Source organism: Podarcis gaigeae (assembly GCF_964106915.1).
Source record: "Podarcis gaigeae genome assembly, chromosome: 2".
NCBI lineage: Eukaryota > Metazoa > Chordata > Lepidosauria > Squamata > Lacertidae > Podarcis > Podarcis gaigeae.
In genome coordinates, this window is record NC_139679.1 from 62,464,101 (window position 1) to 62,481,784 (window position 17,684).

Genomic DNA, 17,684 nt, shown 5'->3' on the forward strand with positions numbered 1-17,684 from the left:
CCTGAAACATTGCAAGTTTTTTATTCTGTGAGTAGATTGCAGTCTCTTGGGAGTTGGACGTCCCTGGTATAGAAGAAATGTCCTTGCAACCCAGGCCCATGCAGAGCTTCTCTGAGGCCCAGGACCAGAATCTTGTTCTTGGCAAAGCAGCGCAAGTCCTAGTGGGGCCCTCAGCCACCTTAGCAATCTGAGGCCTGGGGCAAGGGTACCTGGATGCTCCCCCTTCATGGGCAACCATCCCAGACTAATCTGCTGGGTATAGCAAAGCTTCAGACATGTGGATTAGCTGTGGATTGCTAAAGATTTCAGAGTAAATAATTTGTTATGAGACCAAAACCAAATCAGATAGAATGTAATTACTTACTTGAAAACTACATATAATTTCTCACTGTGGTACACTGGCTAAGGAATATTTTGGGGATTACCCCCCCCCACACACACACTAGGGCCAAAGTTCTTCTGAAATTAGCTGGAAGTGGAACTAAAATGGGATTTCCACATGACACTAAATATAGCACTATGTGCCTCACAACACTCCTGCAATACTTGCAGGATCTTAAATACGCATAATCAAAAGTACGGTAAGTTTCTTTTAGTTTAGTCAGCAAAGATTCCTGCCTCCCACCTTAGCTTTATTTTAAAGAGGCTTCTCTGATTTTTGTTGTTGTTTAGTCATGTCCAACTCTTCGTGATCCCATGGACCAGAGCATGCCAGGCACTCCTGTCTTCCACTGCCTCCCGAAGTTTGGTCAAAGTCATGTTGGTAGCTTCGAGAACACTGTCCAACCATCTCGTCCTCTGTCGTCTCCTTCTCCTTGTGCTCTCCATCTTTCCCAACGTCAGGGTCTTTTCCAGAGAGTCGTCTCTTCTCATGAGGTGGCCAAAATATTGGAGCCTCAGCTTCAGGATCTGTCCTTCCAGTGAGCACTCAGGGCTGATTTCCTTCAGAATGGATATGTTTGATCTTCTTGCAGTCCATGGGACTCTCAAGTCTCCTCCAGCACCATAATTCAAAAGCATCAATTCTTCGGCGATCAGCCTTCTTTATGGTCCAGCTCTCACTTCCATACATCACTACTGGGAAAACCATAGCTTTAACTATACAGACCTTTGTTGGCAAGGTGATGTCTCTGCTTTTTAAGATGCTTCTCTGATACTGGCCCTTTAATTAGTGTATATTTGCTTACTGTCAGCAGGAGGAAACATAGATCTTACTTGGTTACCTGAATTAAGCTGCCATGTCATTTCCATATTATTCTTACTGTTTCGCATAACAGAACAAGCAGATCTGTGAGCACAGATAATGTAATGTGCCACAGAAAGACAGCGTTAGGACTGAGATGCAACCTGCCAGTGCTATGTTGCAGGTAAGAATAGTATAGTAGCTCAGACTCAGATTTATTTCCCTGCGGACTGAACAAAATAACTATTTTTTTAAACGGGGGATCTACGACAAAATGTTGCAAGATGGAGTGCTCCGTTTTGGGTTCCAGCCAGCCATGCCCTCTCGCATGATACTCCCTTGCATTCCATCTCCCACCCAGTTCCCCAAGCAGTCAACGCTCTGTAGCCAGGGCATACTCAGTCCACACTGGGCTGTTTCGGGAGTCTCGCTTTATGCTCCCCCCCCCCCATATAGTTCCTTTTCATTATTATTTCAGCAAGCCTGCTGACACCACCTTCTGGTCCAAGGTCAGTGTTGTGTGGACTAACATGAGGATTCTCGCTCATCTTTCTCAAAACCTCGGAAATAGAGGGAATGCTGAACATTCTGAACATTCAGTGTTTTATATGACAGCTTTAATATGGAAAGCCAAGATGACTCTAATAAGACAGTTGCACACAACGAAAGCCAAAAGGATATTTTTGAGCAGAAATCAGGCCCTGCTAATTATACTGAGGGACAGACAAAGAACTTTCCAGTCCTAAAAATGCCATACAAATATGCAGAAATGGTTCTGATGTTTGAGTGGTGTTATGTGATTTCTAACCTGCAAGAAGAGAGAGAGAACACTCTATCAAGAAATGGAAATAAACAGGGGAGCAGAAATGTCACAACCATCAAATGATTTCCCAACTCTGCTTTTGTTACTATAAAGTGATTTCAATAGATGAGAGCTGACATGTAACCATTTTCAGTATTGTATTTAGCAATAATGCTGTGATTTTTAATTAATCTGTTCAGGGCAATATTTTTCCAAATGATGGATGAATAATAATATGCATTTGTAAAATGTTGTTGTTTTAAAAAACTGTTCCATACAATTTTGAAAGTTATTGAGTAACTGCTGGATCGACAGGCCTACAATACCTGCACTTGAGAGGCAGGAAAGAAGTGTCAAGTGCATATTTAGTGAGAGTTTGTTTAAATTAAGGAGCAGGCCTCTTGAATCCGAAACGGCGCTGACTGGAAACATACCATAAAAAACACCTCTGATGGAATAAGCTTCAGAGCACTTTGGTGCACAATTCTAAGCATGCAGAGTGAGAACTAAACGCCACTGAGTGCAATGGTGCTTCCCCCCAGGTAAATGAATAGGCTCCTGAAGCAGATCTGCCCCAACACCTCTAGCGCTTTAGCTACTGATGTACTGTGCTGCCTATTTATATGACCCACCTTGAGGGTTCTTTTCTGCCAAGCAATTTAATACCACTGTGGTATGAAATGCAATGGTACTGACAGTACTAGATGTTCAGAATCAGTGTTCAGTCACTTGAAAATCATGCATCCAGTGCTGTTTGTTTGTTTATTGTTTGCTGTGTTTCAGCCATCATGGTCATAACCACTGGGGGGAAAATACACCCTATACAGTGGTACCTCAGGTTACAGACGCTTCAGGTTACAGACTCTGCTAACCCAGAAATAGTACCTCAGGTTAAGAACTTTGGTTCAGGATGAGAACTGAAATCGCGCTGCGGCAGCAGGAGGCCCCATTAGCTAAAGTGGTGCTTCAGATTAAAAACAGTTTCAGGTTAAGAACGGACCTCTGGAACGAATTAAGTTCTTAACCTAAGGTACCACTGTACATAGATAGAACTTTAAAACACATTATGGCATCCACTTCTGAAATCAGGAAGTTTGCTTTCCTCATTTAATAAAAATGAGGATGCCTTATTTGTATTCTGGTGTCCAATTTTTTCAAAGCACCTGTCCCACATTTCTGTGCACTAAGTAGATAGAAGAAGAAGAAGAAGAAGAAGAAGAAGAAGAAGAAGAAGAAGAAGAAGAAGAAGAGGAGGAGGAGGAGGTTGTCAGGATATTGAAAGGTTCTGGCTAAAAACATGGTGTGGCACAAGATGTGGAAAAGCCCTGGGGGGAAATGGTTTTACTGAGGAATAGGTTACCATCTACCACCCGCAAGCAATTTATTTTATACACTACAAGCTGCAATTCAAGTGTAGACACAGAGTGTTGTATAATAAGCACAATGCAGAAATAGGTGATTCAATTTAAGTAGCATAGCAAGAAGGAAACTGAAGCTTAATCTAGACATGACAGAGACGTTGACGGTAAATCAGGAACCAAAAGTTAGGAGAGTGAGAATTAATTGTACTGCTCCCCTGAAAGGAGTAGATCTCTAGGCTGGGAGTGGTTTTTGACCCTGCTTTACTTTACTGCATTTTTTGGGAATCTTTGGCCCTCCGGATGTTGCTGAACTACAACTCTCTTGATCCCTGGTCATTGGCTGTGTTTGCTAGGCCTGATGGGGTTCGGTAACATCTGGAAGACCAAAGGTTCCCCACAGCTGCTCTACTGCTTAATGAACAGAACTGAGCATTGGCTAGGAGTGCCTTTTTAAACTCTGGCTGCTGGAAGGCTAACTGTAGCCCCTCCTGTGCAACAAATACAAGGCCTGTCACTGCCTCAGTAACTTCCCATTTAATTACAGTACATCCTGAAATGTGTTCTGCAAAGGCAGAATTTGGCGGCTTACCGTCCAAGAAGGAACGAGACACTTCCCTGTAATAAAATGGCCTGTCAGAGGCTACTAGCCATGATGGTTGTGTCCTACTGACAATCAGAGGCAGTAGACCTCTAAATGCCAGTTACTGGGAATCACAAGCAGGGTGAATGTTCTTGTGTTCAAGTCCTGCTATAGACATCTGGTTGGCCACTGTGAGCGCAGGATGCTGAACTAGAAGGGACTTTGGTAAGATGCAGCAGGCTCTTCTTAATTTCTTATGAACCACAGGGGACATTCACTTCCAGTTTTAGCTGTCTGCTTTCCAATTCAAGGTGTCAGTGCTTTAGTTTCAAAGGTCTGGATTTAGAAACCTGTAGAGAACTTCATGGCCCATGCATACCACTGTGCTCTCAACATAGTCTTTGCAGGTCCTTTTCTTTCCTTCAAAATGGGGACAGTGGATCCTCCCCAAAGTCAGTAAAATAGGGTGGGCAATAGCTGCAGATGACAGGGAACCACCACCGTCCCCCTTCTTATCACTTTTAAGCCCCTCTCCACCTGGAGTACATTCTCAATTGTCAGAAGTGACCAAGAGTTGTGACTTACTGTTCTAAAATAAACCTCAAGAACTTGAGTTGCCATTATGGCCATGAAATAAGAATATGATATTGATAAGAAGTGGCCAGACCACAACAAGCAAACAAAATCACCTGCAGTCACCTGCTAAGACTGGGGTGGGGAACCCTTGGCCATTTCATAAGGCCCTTGGGATCCCCTCCTACTTATCAGCTGTTCTGCAGTGAGCAGCTGAGTGGGAAATGCTGTGCAAATTGTGCAACTGCAGCTCCTTTCTCTGCAAGGATCTGCTGCAAGATGAAAGTAGAGGGGGAAATGTCTCAGAAGGGAGACAGACATCTGATCCTTCCAAATGTGCAAAAAAAGAGAGCCCCTGCATTTTGCATCTGCGTGCATGTCATTTTTGGGAGGGAATTGTATTTTGAAGTTTGAGGCTTTGAATAGCTGTCAGGCAGGGCCTGCAATTCAGCTGTGCATTGATGTTATCTGCATTCCTCTGCTAGGATTACTGAGCTCTTCTTATCTTTTGAAGTCAGGCCAATAAAGGGTGTAGGAGTGCTGTTGTTTAAATGAACTTTGTTTTTTTAAAATGTTTATAGGGAAAATGCAATGTAAAATCAAGTGGAGTTACTAAGACTTAAACATATGCCTTTGTTTCCATGGCTAATAGTTTTTGTGTGTGTATACTGTATGTGTTAAGTATGTGTGACTATGTGTGGCTCTGGAATGCAGTCCCCAAAAGCTGTCTATCATGGTAGCATGTGCCTCCACCCAGAAAACATTCCCAATCATTGTGCTAATGCTTACACATTAAAGGCACAACTACAGTAGCTGGCTGAAAGATTTGCAATGCTGCCCAAATAGGCAGCTGATATAATTAGGTCTTGTAAAGTGCTGCTGCTTGATGCATTAAGAGATAAACCTACTACAGAAAACCTTAGCCTGGCCACAGTGGGGAAGAAGCAAAAAGGATCCATCCCTGCTACAACAAGGATTGCTGAATTTATGATGAAACTCTGATTTTATAGAATTGGCTTTTGCCTTTTCCTTCTGGAACAAGAGATGCTCAACTCCTTTGTCTTTTACAGTCATTACTCTGTAGCCTTTAGTAAAACCATGTTGTCTGTTTTTACAGTTCTGCATGGCTGCATTGAAGCTGCCAGTTTAAACAGCTATAAAAATCCAGCAATACATGTTCAGTTAATGGAAGGTATTTTAAGGTTGAGTCCCTGAAAAGGACTATTAACTTTATCAGCGAGCCAATAGGCAGAAACACACCTATAGCAGAACAGAATAGAGTAAGCAGGACAAAACTGTGGCTCAGATGATGCCATGACATCTAGCCTTTCTTTGATTCTGCCCAGCACCACATCCAAGAGCATTTCCTGAGCCAGAATCAAAAGGCAACATTTCTGTGCCAACCCCATTGTAGCAGCCTGCAGTACTTGCTCAGTTCTTTAAAACACACTCACCCACGGGACATCACTGATTTAGGTGTGATGAAAGCCACCTAAAACACTTTTAAGAATCAGGCTGCAAGGCTTAGTCGGTCATTGCAGAATATTAGTATCATTTTCATTCAGTTAATCACTGCTGAAACCAACTATATTCTGCTTGACTAATAGTTAAACTAGGGGTTGCTTATCCAGAGGCAAGAGCTCCTGATTAAGCAATAATCTAGAGCAGGGACGTCCAACTCCCAAGAGACTGCGATCTACTTCCGGGGGGACGGGACGGGCAGGGGGGGTTCAGAGCTGTTGAGGTTTTTTTAGGGGGGGCAGCTCAAGGTTGTTGAGCTTTCTTTTGGGGGGTATACAGTTGCTAACACGCGAATGCAGCGCTATAACAAAGGAACACCCATTAAATGTGACGCAGGGAAAGACAGAGGGGGGCAGAGACATGTTTCTAAACAATGCGAGCAGAAAGGATCCTGCAATCGCCCAAGGTCATCTGGGGATCGACCTGTCGATCACGGTCAACCGGTTGGACATCCCTGTTCTAGAGCATATTGTAGGTTGAGGGGCCTGTGGCTGCGACAGGGGTAAATTTACAACGTTCCTATAGTTTAGGTTAGATGTGGGGCTGAGGTTGGTTTGGATTTTCAGCCAAAAATCTTCCTGATAAAACGTACAGTGGAACCTCGGGTTGCGAACGTGATCTGTGTGGGAGGCACGTTCAACCTGCAGTGCTGCATCTGCATATGTGTGGGTTGCGATTTGCGCATGCGCAAAGCATGATTTTGTGATTCTGCGCATGCGCCGAAACTTGGAAGTAACCCATTCCGGTACTTCCAGGTTTGGTGTGGTGCGCAACCCAAAATCGTGTAACCTGAAGCGTCTGTAACCCAAGGTACCACTGTACTGTACCTCGGGTTAGACTTGAAAGGTCAATCTACTTCAATTATTTTCTTAAGACTTCCTCCCAATCTAAATCCAGCATTCAAATGCAGGGGAAAAGCTTTGTGCTCCATGAACATGCTTGCATCTTCTCTGCATGTTTCTGGCTGCTCATGCTTCTGGCCCATCACAGCTATGCTAAAATTCTGGATTTCTGCAAGTCATCCATAGAATCACTTTCATCTCGGGAGAGAAGTGTCTCTTTAAGTTTACTGTTTATTTTATATTTTGAATGATTTACAGAGCTGTTTTTTTATTGATAATTTAAATGTTTTATTCACATATTAAAAAACACACACACATTAGAGCAGGTTATAATTAGGTAGTGTACACATTATATGAAATAAATAGAAGAACCCAGAAGCTCCATTTATAGATAATGGGTTGAGTTGACTTAGAATATTTTCCTATATGCTGTTGCCTTCAACTGTCCATAAATCCTGGAAGCTGTCCTTCTCAGGCTAACTTGGGGGGGGGGGTTAATCTCATACCTTCTCTGTTAATATTTCTGTGTACTGAAGGAGACCCTCAGGTATGTAGAACCACTACTGTCTTTTTATAATACCCTGTTTTGCTTAAGAAAAGATGCTTGACCAACAGAGTTTACCATTAGAAAGAATAAGACAAGTGCTCCTGTTCGGAGTGCCAGAACAGCCATTCTGCAGTACCGCATACCGGAAGTTGAAAGGGACACAAATAGGGCAACTAATTTCTTCACGCTGTCACCACGACCCTGTTCCTGTTTTCTTTTTACTGACAAGCAATCTTTCATGCAGACACCTCCCTCTTGCTTCTTAGTGGCTTTGTTTTGGCTCTAATCCTGGTGGGAGGGTCCAATGATTACCTTCCTTGTATTCTGTAGCTGACAACAACTTTTACTATAGAATCTCTGAATTTTCATATCCCAATAAACATTGTTTTCAAGTTCTATTACAAGTGCAGGACAAGTCTAAGCATGTTTACCTGGAAGTCTATCTTACTGAATTCAACAGGAATTACTCCCTTTTAAGTGTGCTTAGAACTGCATTAAAAAAAAAAACAACCCTAGAGTTTTGAAGCATATTGTTGTGACTGGAGCGACATTCTGAGGCTAGATAAACTTTTTGGTAAAATGTTCATTTTTTTTCCAGGTTAACATTTAGAGTGATACATTGGGATGCGGGGAGTAGATGCATAATATTGAGCAACATGATCAAACTTAACACAGTACAGTTGCTGGGTAAGACATACTGAATGAAAGAACCTCACATTACATTCTTAGATCCCATTAAACATCCAGACGAGAAAGCTAATCCTGTCATTAACCATCTGCTCAAAATGCCTTCTTAGGGCATTGATGACAGCTATATGCAGCAAAACAAATTCAAGTGTATGAATGAGCAAAGGTATACTTGGCATGCTTGCATTACACTATCTGCAACGCACACCATCCCCAATATGCCTTTGTGCTGCTTCTTAATGCACAGGGTTCCAGCTAGGGAATGCTTTATTGAAGTAAAACCACTTTCCAAATTGAATAAAATGTATAACCTGTAAGATGTTAAATAAACCTATTTGTGGGATTGCAGATTCATGCTGAGCCCTCTATGTGCAACCATTTCCTTGGAAAAGGTAAAGAATAAAGTCATTGGAAGCTCTGATAATAATGTATTTGTTTTATGCATGAAGGAGTTCAAAAAGGTTTCGCTAAATGGCTGAGTCCCATATGTAAATAAAAGTAAGTGAGCTGCTTGGAAATACTTTTTAAAATTCTCTTTTTTACAGAGGACTGAATACCATTTGGGATAGATCCCAACAACTAGCTTATGAAATAACATGCTATAAACTAGTATGATCCACATCCCAAATGGTATTCCAATCCACAGTAAAATCTGAACTTCCTTTCCAAAATATTTCCATTTCTTCTTCTATAGCTGTTCTGCTTTGAATAACGTTCATGTCTTTTAAGACTAATCCCTGAACATTTACAACAATTAAATTGTTAATAGTTGATTTCATATGTCATGTGTTTGGCTTTAAAATAGCTCAGCTAAATGAATAACTGAACATGCAATGACTATTAAAATCAAACTTCTCTCTTCTGTACTGTAATGTTAATTTTTATATTTCATCAGTCAAGTGACTGATTCTAACTTTAAAATATCCTAATCTGGATGGTGTGAAGAATACGTTAAAGTTTCTGGGGTTGGTCACTCTGCATTGGGGAATCCCATCTGCTCCCAATAAAACTGTTCAGAGCTTGTCCTCTGATAACTACTATATATGACCTCACACTCTCCAAGAGTTCCTATACTTCGAAATCCCTACCTTGTATCTTAACTAAATACAGTGGTAGCTTGGGTTAAGAACATAATTCGTTCTGGAGGCCTGTTCTTAACTTGAAACTGTTCTTAACCTGAATCACCACTTTAGCTAACGGGGCCTCCCGCTGCCACCGTGTGATTTCTGTTCTCATCCTGAAGCAAAGTTCTTAACCCGAGGTACTATTTCTGGGTTAGCGGAGTCTGTAACCTGAAGCGCATGTAACCAGAGGTACCACTGTAGTATTTTTCCCATTAGTGCCATTCCTCAAACCATGTAGAAACCTCCAAACCTTGCACTCACCTTCCAGATACCCCTACCACTCAACTTGATTAATTCCTTCTTTCAGATCTTCAACAAATATCTGTACCAAATTCCTGTTTTCTGCAACCTTACCCAAACCAATCCACTCCCTCAATTTCCCTCTCCAGTTTACACCAAAGCTCATTAACAAAGTATTTCACTTTAGTCAGATCCTACGCATATCTTACCAATAATTAACAATCTTGTACTAATGGGATTGTTGTGGACCCAGCAGCTTTTTGAAATAGTTATTAAACTTTTTTAAAAAAGCAAACTTGAGCCACTTAATATTCCAATGTACCATATTTTCAACGGTTAAGATCAGTTGTTCTTTGATTCCATTTCCCTTAAAAAAATTTTTTCAAAGTTACAGTTTACTCAAATTGTCAGAGGTCCAATTTATCCCTACTGAAAATATGAGAAAGTGAAACTATCAAATCACCTAAGATGACTGCAGCAGCTTCTCAAAATGGGGTATGTAAAAATTCATTTTTGCCTGTATCATAAATTTCTTACACCACTTTTAAAGCAATTGAATGTGGGGTTTTTTTGCACATTTATTTACCATGAGTGTGGTATCTCATCTAGGCTTTTAGTTTGTTTCTGTCTTGTTCACTTTTGTTAGCAGCCCCTCATCTATGCATCTCCTTTTCTCTTCCTGGTAGCCCAGTGAAGAATTTGTTAACACTGTGAGGTCCAAAAAAGATCGTAGCTATCAGGCTTCACCCTGAAAAAATTAAACATAGAGTACAGAAGACTCTCAGCTTCAGAAAATCACCTTCCAAGTTGTGGAGGGAGAGCAGAACAATGACGGGGTGAAACTAGCAGCCTTATCCTCATAGCTCTCCCCCCCCCCCCCAGCAATGTGTTTCCTAAATTTAAGGCTTGGTTAGGATTGCCATGTGAGACATTTTAAACAGGGGCAAGTACCTTCTCAACAGCTCCTTTGAATGGTAATCTTCAGAGATAAAGACCATCCTTTCAATATAAGAACTAAGAACCAGGGGGAAGAAGTTAGTATTTATTAACCAATGTGACGTAAAGGCCTCAATTTTGGGTTTGTGACATTACAAGCAGTCAACTTTTTACCGCATCAACACAACCAGAACAACAGAACCGGGTAGCACCGTTGAGTCCCAACAAATTTATGATGGCATCAGCTTTTGGCTGCCAGCCTGGAATTCCAAACAGCAGGTTACCGCTTTTCTCCTTCTCACCACGGAGGGCTGACCTGCGCGCCTTTGGAGCAGGAATTCAACAGATGGGTCCGCAGTGGCGGGATAATCATAATCAAACCGATACTGGCTGCACGTCGTTAATGCCCCAATCGCTCGCATGCACACACTGCAAAATTAAGACAGCGCTGTTAATCCTTGCCCAGAAGGTGGCAGGCATCCCGAGACCCTTCGCTTTTGCCCTTCAACCGGGTACCCCGAGCCTGACTGCGCGCAACCCCCCCGCCCCAAATTCAGCAACGCTCCCTCCCATGGACGGTTTTGCAGGCCGCTCCTACTCCGAGGCAAGTCCCAGCGACTTCCTTCCGAGAAACTGCACTTCTTGCAGCCGGGTCCCAGGCCCAAGCTGGGCGGGCGAAACCCCGACGGATGCCGGCCTGAGGCGCGCCTAACTCTGCCCCGCCGCAGGGTCGAGGCCTAGCCCTCCTCCAACTGCCCTGCTCCCCGTGCCCGTTTCCTCCGAGGTAAGTGGGTCCAGTGGAGCTGCCTCCCGCCGCGCGCGGACTGGGCGCCCCGGCCGCCCCTCTCCGCCTGCGCTCGCTCCTCGGCCGGGCCAGCGGAGCACCGCCTGCCCAGCGCCCGCCACCCAATCGCGCATCCTGGTGGCGGGAGGAGGGGCGGCGTCGGCGCCCGGAGCCTGTGAGCCGAGGCGATGTGGGCCGGGCCTAAGCGCTGCCTCTGCCGTCGTTGCTGCCGCTGCTGCCGCCGCCGCCATGATGCTTGTTTGCTTTCAATGAGTGTGAGAAGGAGGCGGAGGAGGAAGAGAAGGAGGAGGAGAAGGAGGAGGCGGGGGGAGCCCGTTCTCCCGTCCGGCCCGCGGCAGGAAACAAAGAGCCAGGCAGAGGCAGCGCAGAGACTGGGATGCTGCAGCTACAGGTACGGGGGCGGCGGCCGCGCCGACGGAAAAGGCGGCGGCGAGGAGGAGGAAGAGGGAGCGGGGGTCGAGGCGGCTCTTCCTCAACCGCCCCCCCACCCCGTCGAATGAATCTATGGGGCAGGGGTGGCGGCAGCGGCGACCACGGCCTGAGGAAAGCAGGTTTCTGACGGGAGGGGGGCGGTTAGAAGTGCCCCGGGTAATCATAATGGGGGCGCGCGGGGGGGGGGGACCGAAGGATTATTTTGGTGGGAGGCGCGGAGAGCGGCGGCGGCGGCGCATTCGAGGTCCTGTGGGACGCGGAGAGAGATGGCTGACTTTCCGGGGTGGGTGGGGGGGTCGAGGAGATGTTTGTGGGTCGGTTTGTCGGGGGTGGGTCTTGTTGACAAGGTTAACGGGGGGGGGCTGCTGACCAGAGAGGGGAAGCGGGGGTTGTGTTGGGGTCCTGTGAGGTTTGGGGGTGGTGGTTTGTCGGTGTTACTATTTTTATAATAATCCAGCCGGGGAGGGGAAGGGGAACGCGGCTCCTCTTCGGGGAAGGGGCGCGGAGGGAGACGGGCGATATAAATACGAAGCGGGGTCTCCGGGCCCTGCGCCTCCGGAGTGCGTGAAATGCATGGCTGGACGAGAACGGGGCGGGTGGGTGGTGGTGGTGGTTGGGCGAGGGCTTTTGAAGGGGGGGGGCGCCGGGGTAGCAAATAAAACTGCTTGTGTACGGGGCGGGTGAGGCGAGCGGCCTATTGCGCTGAAGGTGGTGTGGAGAGTAGTGGCGGCGGCGGCGGCGGCGGCGTTTTGAAACAAAACAAAACAAAAATCACTGGCGTGTGTGGTGGTGCTTTGGAGCTGGCACAGTTTGATTTGGAGGGCATTATTGCTCTTCAGAAAACAAAAGGAGCCCTGTTGGGGTTGGCAGGGAGGAGTTCTCCCGAGGAGAAAAAAGTTTTTGGTCTGGGAAAGTAGAGACGGGGGTTGGTGTTTTGCACTTGGAAGGGGCGGCTGAGCCTTCCTGGAAGCTGTGGGAAGGTTTTGGAGGAAGTGACGTGCTCAGTGCCTGTTGACAAGAGCTGTGGGGTTGTGGGGGTAAGAGGGGGCAGGGCTCATTTGCTTGAAGTGTCTAATAAGTGTGTTAGAATTCTGGTTTGTGGGGTTGGCGTGGCTCTATACAAATGCACCAAACTGCTATTTTTATTTTTGCACTTAAAAGCAACTAAGATAAAAGTACAAGTGTAGTGGGGCTGAAGCTGGTTTAATAAAAACTGAAAGTGTAAACACTTCTGGAAATAAGCAGGAAGAAAAGAAAGCTTGCATTGCACAGCTGTTTTTCTTCTCCACACCTCCACAACCTCTTAAAATTAATTTAAATAGAACAGGCAGGTGTAAATTTAAAAACTATAGATCCATATTTGCCGTGGGTAAATAAGCCTGGTTCTTGGGAACAAAACCTGCACTTTGGGATAAATTTAAGCTTGGTTGCATTACCCTAGTAGCTGAAAGGGCTAGCTTGCAATAAGGAGGCCACAATAGACAGCCTGTGTCTGAAATAGAAAGGAAAGAGCTTTAGCAGGAATGATTGACAGCTGTGCTGTCCAATGTAATGAGCTGGGGGCAGGAATACTGTTTATATGCAGGTAGGTTGGCTGGGCCTCAGTCTGTAGAACACACACATATACAGTGGTACCTCAGTTTACGAACTGTTTGGTTTACGAACTCTGCAAAACCGGAAGTAGTGTTCTGGTTTGTAAACTTTACCTCGGTTTACGAACAGAAGCTGAACGGTGGAAGGGCACCAGCGGTGGGAGGCCTCATTAGCGAAAGCACACTTCGGTTTAAGAATGGATTCGGTTTAAGAACAGACTTCCGGAAAGGGTTAAGTTAGTAAACCGAGGTACCACTGTAGGGGTAAACAGGATTAGAATGCAGATCTCTTGGGGTTACCTACAACAGCAAGTTTGTTCTATATGTTTTTGTGTAGATGGGGTATCTAATGAAGTGCTGCTTTAGGCCGCTAAGAAAGCAAAACGTCAGCAGGCTGTTCCTTATAAGGGTGAGATTCTAAGGGGTAGTATACAATTGTGAATTTGATCCAAAATATATGGTAGGAAATATATTTTTATGTACAGGTTGCTTTTGAGTTCTGTGTTTTTAGTGGTAGATTTTTATGTTGAATTTTACTTTTGTATTGGTGAAGGGACATAACCCAAAAGTAAAAAATAAAACGATAATTAAAAAATGTAACAACACTGTTTTGGCTAAACTTCATCTTTTACTAGTTGAATGATCGGGGAGGTTTTAAAATTTATTTAAGGTGAGTTTTTGTTTTGCGTTAAGCCTTTTAAATATCTGTAGTAAAAGACAAGGATTTTTAGGAAAACCTCATAATTTTTCACTATAACTTAAGATAGATAATGGAAATTCCATTATTCTCATATTCTAAAATAGTAAAGATCTAACATTTATATGATTATGTTGTTGAGGTTTCCTGCAGAGATTTTTGAATTGTGCTGTATAAGCAGTTGGGGATTTCTACAGTGTCTGGTATGTCTCAGGGTTATTTTCTTATCTGAATTTTACCATATTGGTAACAGAGACTTAAAATTCAAAAGGATTAAGGAATATTTATGGTAATTATTTGGTATGAATGTGAAGGTTGGCAAGTGTTGACTGGTAATTGTATTGTCTCTTGCATTTCTTTTCATCCTAGAGCAGGTCTCGTAATTGGGGATTTGTCAACATTTCCACTGGGGTAATTTTACAGAATTATCCACCCTGTGTTCTTCCTGCTGGTTCATCTGGACTCTGGAGTGTGCTGCTAGGAATGAAGTCTTCTCTGGGGGTTTATTCACAGTATTGCTGAAATGGAACCATTCACATATGGATTAATGCTTTATTCACTTTTCACTTGAAGCACTTGGATCAGTTCATTTTTCTTTATAAGGGAGATTGCCCTGTGTCATTTTGTAATGAAATCCTAAGTGTAGTCTTGACAAGTTCAGGCTATTTGTGTTTCAGTAATTAAGGAAGAACTTAAATATAAAAATAAATGAAACCACAGTACTGCATGGGCAGGTAATTATTTTTGGTAATGTATATCTTTAGATGTACATATTGGCTTGTGTGGATTAATAAGGTGTATTTTTAGTAAGTATGTTGTAATGCTAGCCCATGCATTTCTCAAATTAGTTTTAAAAACCCACCCAGTGTATGACAGCTTTATTTTAAGAAAGAAGTTGCATTCTTTTGATAGAAAAATGGTCCACCAAAATCCTGTTCTTTGGGTATGGTATATTAAATCTGGCTATTTTTGTATGGAATTTAGATGCAGATTAGTTAAATAACTTGCATCTTAATTTCTGTATAACCCTATGCAAACATTCAAATTGTACATATAATGCATATCTCCATTGAACTCTGCTTGTAGGCAAGAGTTGCATCAACTGTGTAAATGTTAGGCATGAGTGGGACTGGGGAGTGGAGATTCTTCCACGTATGGCATTTGAACATTGGTATTTGGCTAAGGTGGCAAAAGCGTATATGGATTAGCTACCAAAAATTACAAGCCTGCACTTTTAAAAAGCTTGTACAAGGGACAGTGGAACATGAATGGAGCACTCCTTCCCTTCTTTGCCAGTCCTTCTTATGAGCAGGCTAGTGAAACATATTGCAAGCTAGAAGTGAGCACGCTACCTCCTCTGCATTCATGCTTGGTTTCTATGATGAGTGTGCGGGAAGAGGTGAAGTGGACTTAGTACTGGGATGAAGTGATCCATTCCTCTACAGCTATCCTGCATGGTTACTATGCCAAACATGCAGGAAGGGGCCACATCTCCCATGCATAGATGCTTAGTAGGCTTGTGGCATTGTCACAGATTGCCCTGTCACTTTGCCACCAGCATGTACATAAAACACAAAAGCTCAGAATCCATCTGCTGCTAGCCCACTGTGATAACATGTAGGACATGCAGCATTGTGCTTCACTTCCCATGCATCCAGTATAGAACTGACACATGCTGGGGATTGCTTTGTCCCTTTGCTACCAGTGTGCTGTGCTTCTACAATAAAGGTGTGGGAGATTTGATTGTTAATTTGTCTTGCAGAAGTGCAGCAGGAAGCATTACTTCTTCCTTCCACCACCAGCTTTCTTGGTTTCTGTGCTGGATGCAGGGGAGGAAGCTTCACCTCCTACACACCAAATATTGAAATGCAGTGGTCTGCCAGAGGAAGGATGAAGCGCTTCATGTCCCAGACAAGGAAAGAGGGGGCTTACTCTCCTCCCCACCCACTATAGAAATGCAATGAGCTGCTGCATGGAATGGGGGAAGGGGGGAGCAAACAGGTTCTCTCCCTTTTGGCCAGTTCATTCACTCCCCTGTGATAAATTCCTTATCACATATGACAACTGGGCAATGAGTTAAAAACAAGGCTATACTAGGTTTACCGTATTTGGTAACTAGCAATTTATCTTACAAAGCTATGAAACTAGTTAACACTGAAGCATTTGAGATGTGCATATGTGTGTTAACATTTAAACATGTCATTTTTCACTTGTGGCAACATTCTAATCTGTACCTAAAATACTTCATGGAACCCTGTTACCTACTTAACACTGAGGTGTGGTGCTAAGAGAAATGCTTCAAATGCTCATTAGCAGTGTAGTAGTAAGGTCTTTTTAATATTTTTCACATTTTAACTAGTCCATAAAATTTCACTTAACATACAAACTCCTTTCTTATGTAGTTTTTACATGTTGTTGTTGTTTAGTCGTGTCCAACTCTTCGTGACCCCATGGACCAGAGCATGCCAGGCACTTCTGTCTTCCACTGCCTCCCGCAGTTTGGTCAGACTCATGTTTGTAGCTTCGAGAACATGTTTTTACATGTAGTTACCCTTAAAGCTGAGTAGCCTGTGTGTTAGACAAACCTGTTGTCAGTGCACATATAGTTTAAACTGATTGCTAAGCAGCATTAATTATCCCCCAAAGTCTGTAGCTTAAAAATAAATTTGTGAAGTATAGCCTTGATACATCACATCCCATGTTTTATTCCCAAAAAAGGACCACTGGTGGTGTATCTGAGAACTGATGGTGTCTCTAAGAATTAACTGACACTGACCTGTCTAAACATAACCTCTGTTTTAGAAGTAGCATGTTAGTTTTGTAAAAACGTGTCCTGTTTCATAATTTTTGGGCACATTGTGTTGTGCATTGAAAATCAGATTCCTGTAAGCTTCCCCTAAAATGTGAGGGTTCAAACAAGAACCATGTCAGAATGATATGATCTCTGTACTAATCAGTACAGTTGCATTCAAGTATTTGAGCTAAAAAACTGAAATAGAAGGTGGATTTCTGTGATTCTTTCATTGAGTGTTTTCCCTGTTTGTTAGGGTAGTAAGGGATGCAGGATCAATGTAGTGTAAGGTCATGCAGGTGTTATCTGTGACAGGGTGAAAATTGAGCCTTACTATGCTTATGCAGCATGGGAATTATTTGCCCCTTAGTAAATGGCTAAGTGCAAAGTTCTGTATAATTCATGACATCAAACCAACAGTTGACAAGGCAGAAGGTAAAAGATCCTAAGTTATGTGAATGACTCTGAACCTCAAAAAAGGAGAGAGCCTTTAACTCAGCCAAACCAGAATAAATCATGACCACACAAAGCTAATAACTGAAAGGCTTTGTATGCATCTTGGATTTGTCCAGGCTATACCATCACAAAGGGCTGGAAGGTAGTGTGCAGGATGGGAACCCTCTGCTATTTTACTGCAATCTTCTGTAGCAGACTGAAGATTAACAGTCTGTTGGTATTAGTGAGGGGGGATTTCCTTCTGTGCAAAGTGGTTTTCCTGTTATAGTGGTCAGCTCTTAAAGTTGTTGAAATCCCCCACCCCCTAATCTTTGACCTAAAATATGCATAGTGGTCCTTGTAGGATTCCAGCACTATAGAAGCTGTAAGTCTGAGCTTACACGTGCTCTGAGGGGACAAGAGCATGCAGAAGCCGCCATTTTGCTTGGCTGCATTTCCACAAGGTAAGAAAGCAAGGTAAGGGACGCGGGTGGCGCTGTGGGTTAAAGCCTCAGCACCTAGGGCTTGCCGATCGA

General features: G+C 43.5%; 1 protein-coding gene and 1 long non-coding RNA gene across 8 annotated transcripts in view; one reads left to right on the plus strand and one right to left on the minus strand.

Annotated features, from left to right (window-relative positions):
* Nucleotides 1-1,783: 1,783 nt before the first annotated feature.
* On the minus strand, nucleotides 1,784-11,226 carry LOC310839739. 3 transcript variants are annotated; one of them, XR_014561616.1, is made up of 3 exons: nucleotides 11,153-11,226; nucleotides 10,047-10,825; nucleotides 1,784-1,991 (listed from the first exon to the last, which is right to left on the minus strand). It is a non-coding gene; the product is annotated as an uncharacterized lncRNA (long non-coding RNA). The 3 variants fall into 3 exon arrangements; XR_014561617.1 differs by lacking the exon at nucleotides 11,153-11,226 and adding an exon at nucleotides 10,995-11,087; XR_014561618.1 differs by lacking the exon at nucleotides 11,153-11,226 and having other exon boundaries at nucleotides 10,047-10,900.
* CNOT6 (CCR4-NOT transcription complex subunit 6) overlaps nucleotides 11,078-17,684 on the plus strand; it is a 38,789-nt gene continuing 32,182 nt past the window's right edge. For 2 of the 5 annotated variants that reach the window (XM_083728511.1, XM_083728515.1), the window contains exon 1: nucleotides 11,383-11,592. The gene's annotated coding sequence lies outside the window, so the exon portion shown is untranslated. Of the gene's footprint in view, nucleotides 11,181-11,382; nucleotides 11,593-12,886; nucleotides 16,337-16,469; nucleotides 17,626-17,684 lie in introns of those variants that run through there. The other 3 variants (XM_083728513.1, XM_083728514.1, XM_083728512.1) reach the window with 3 other exon arrangements.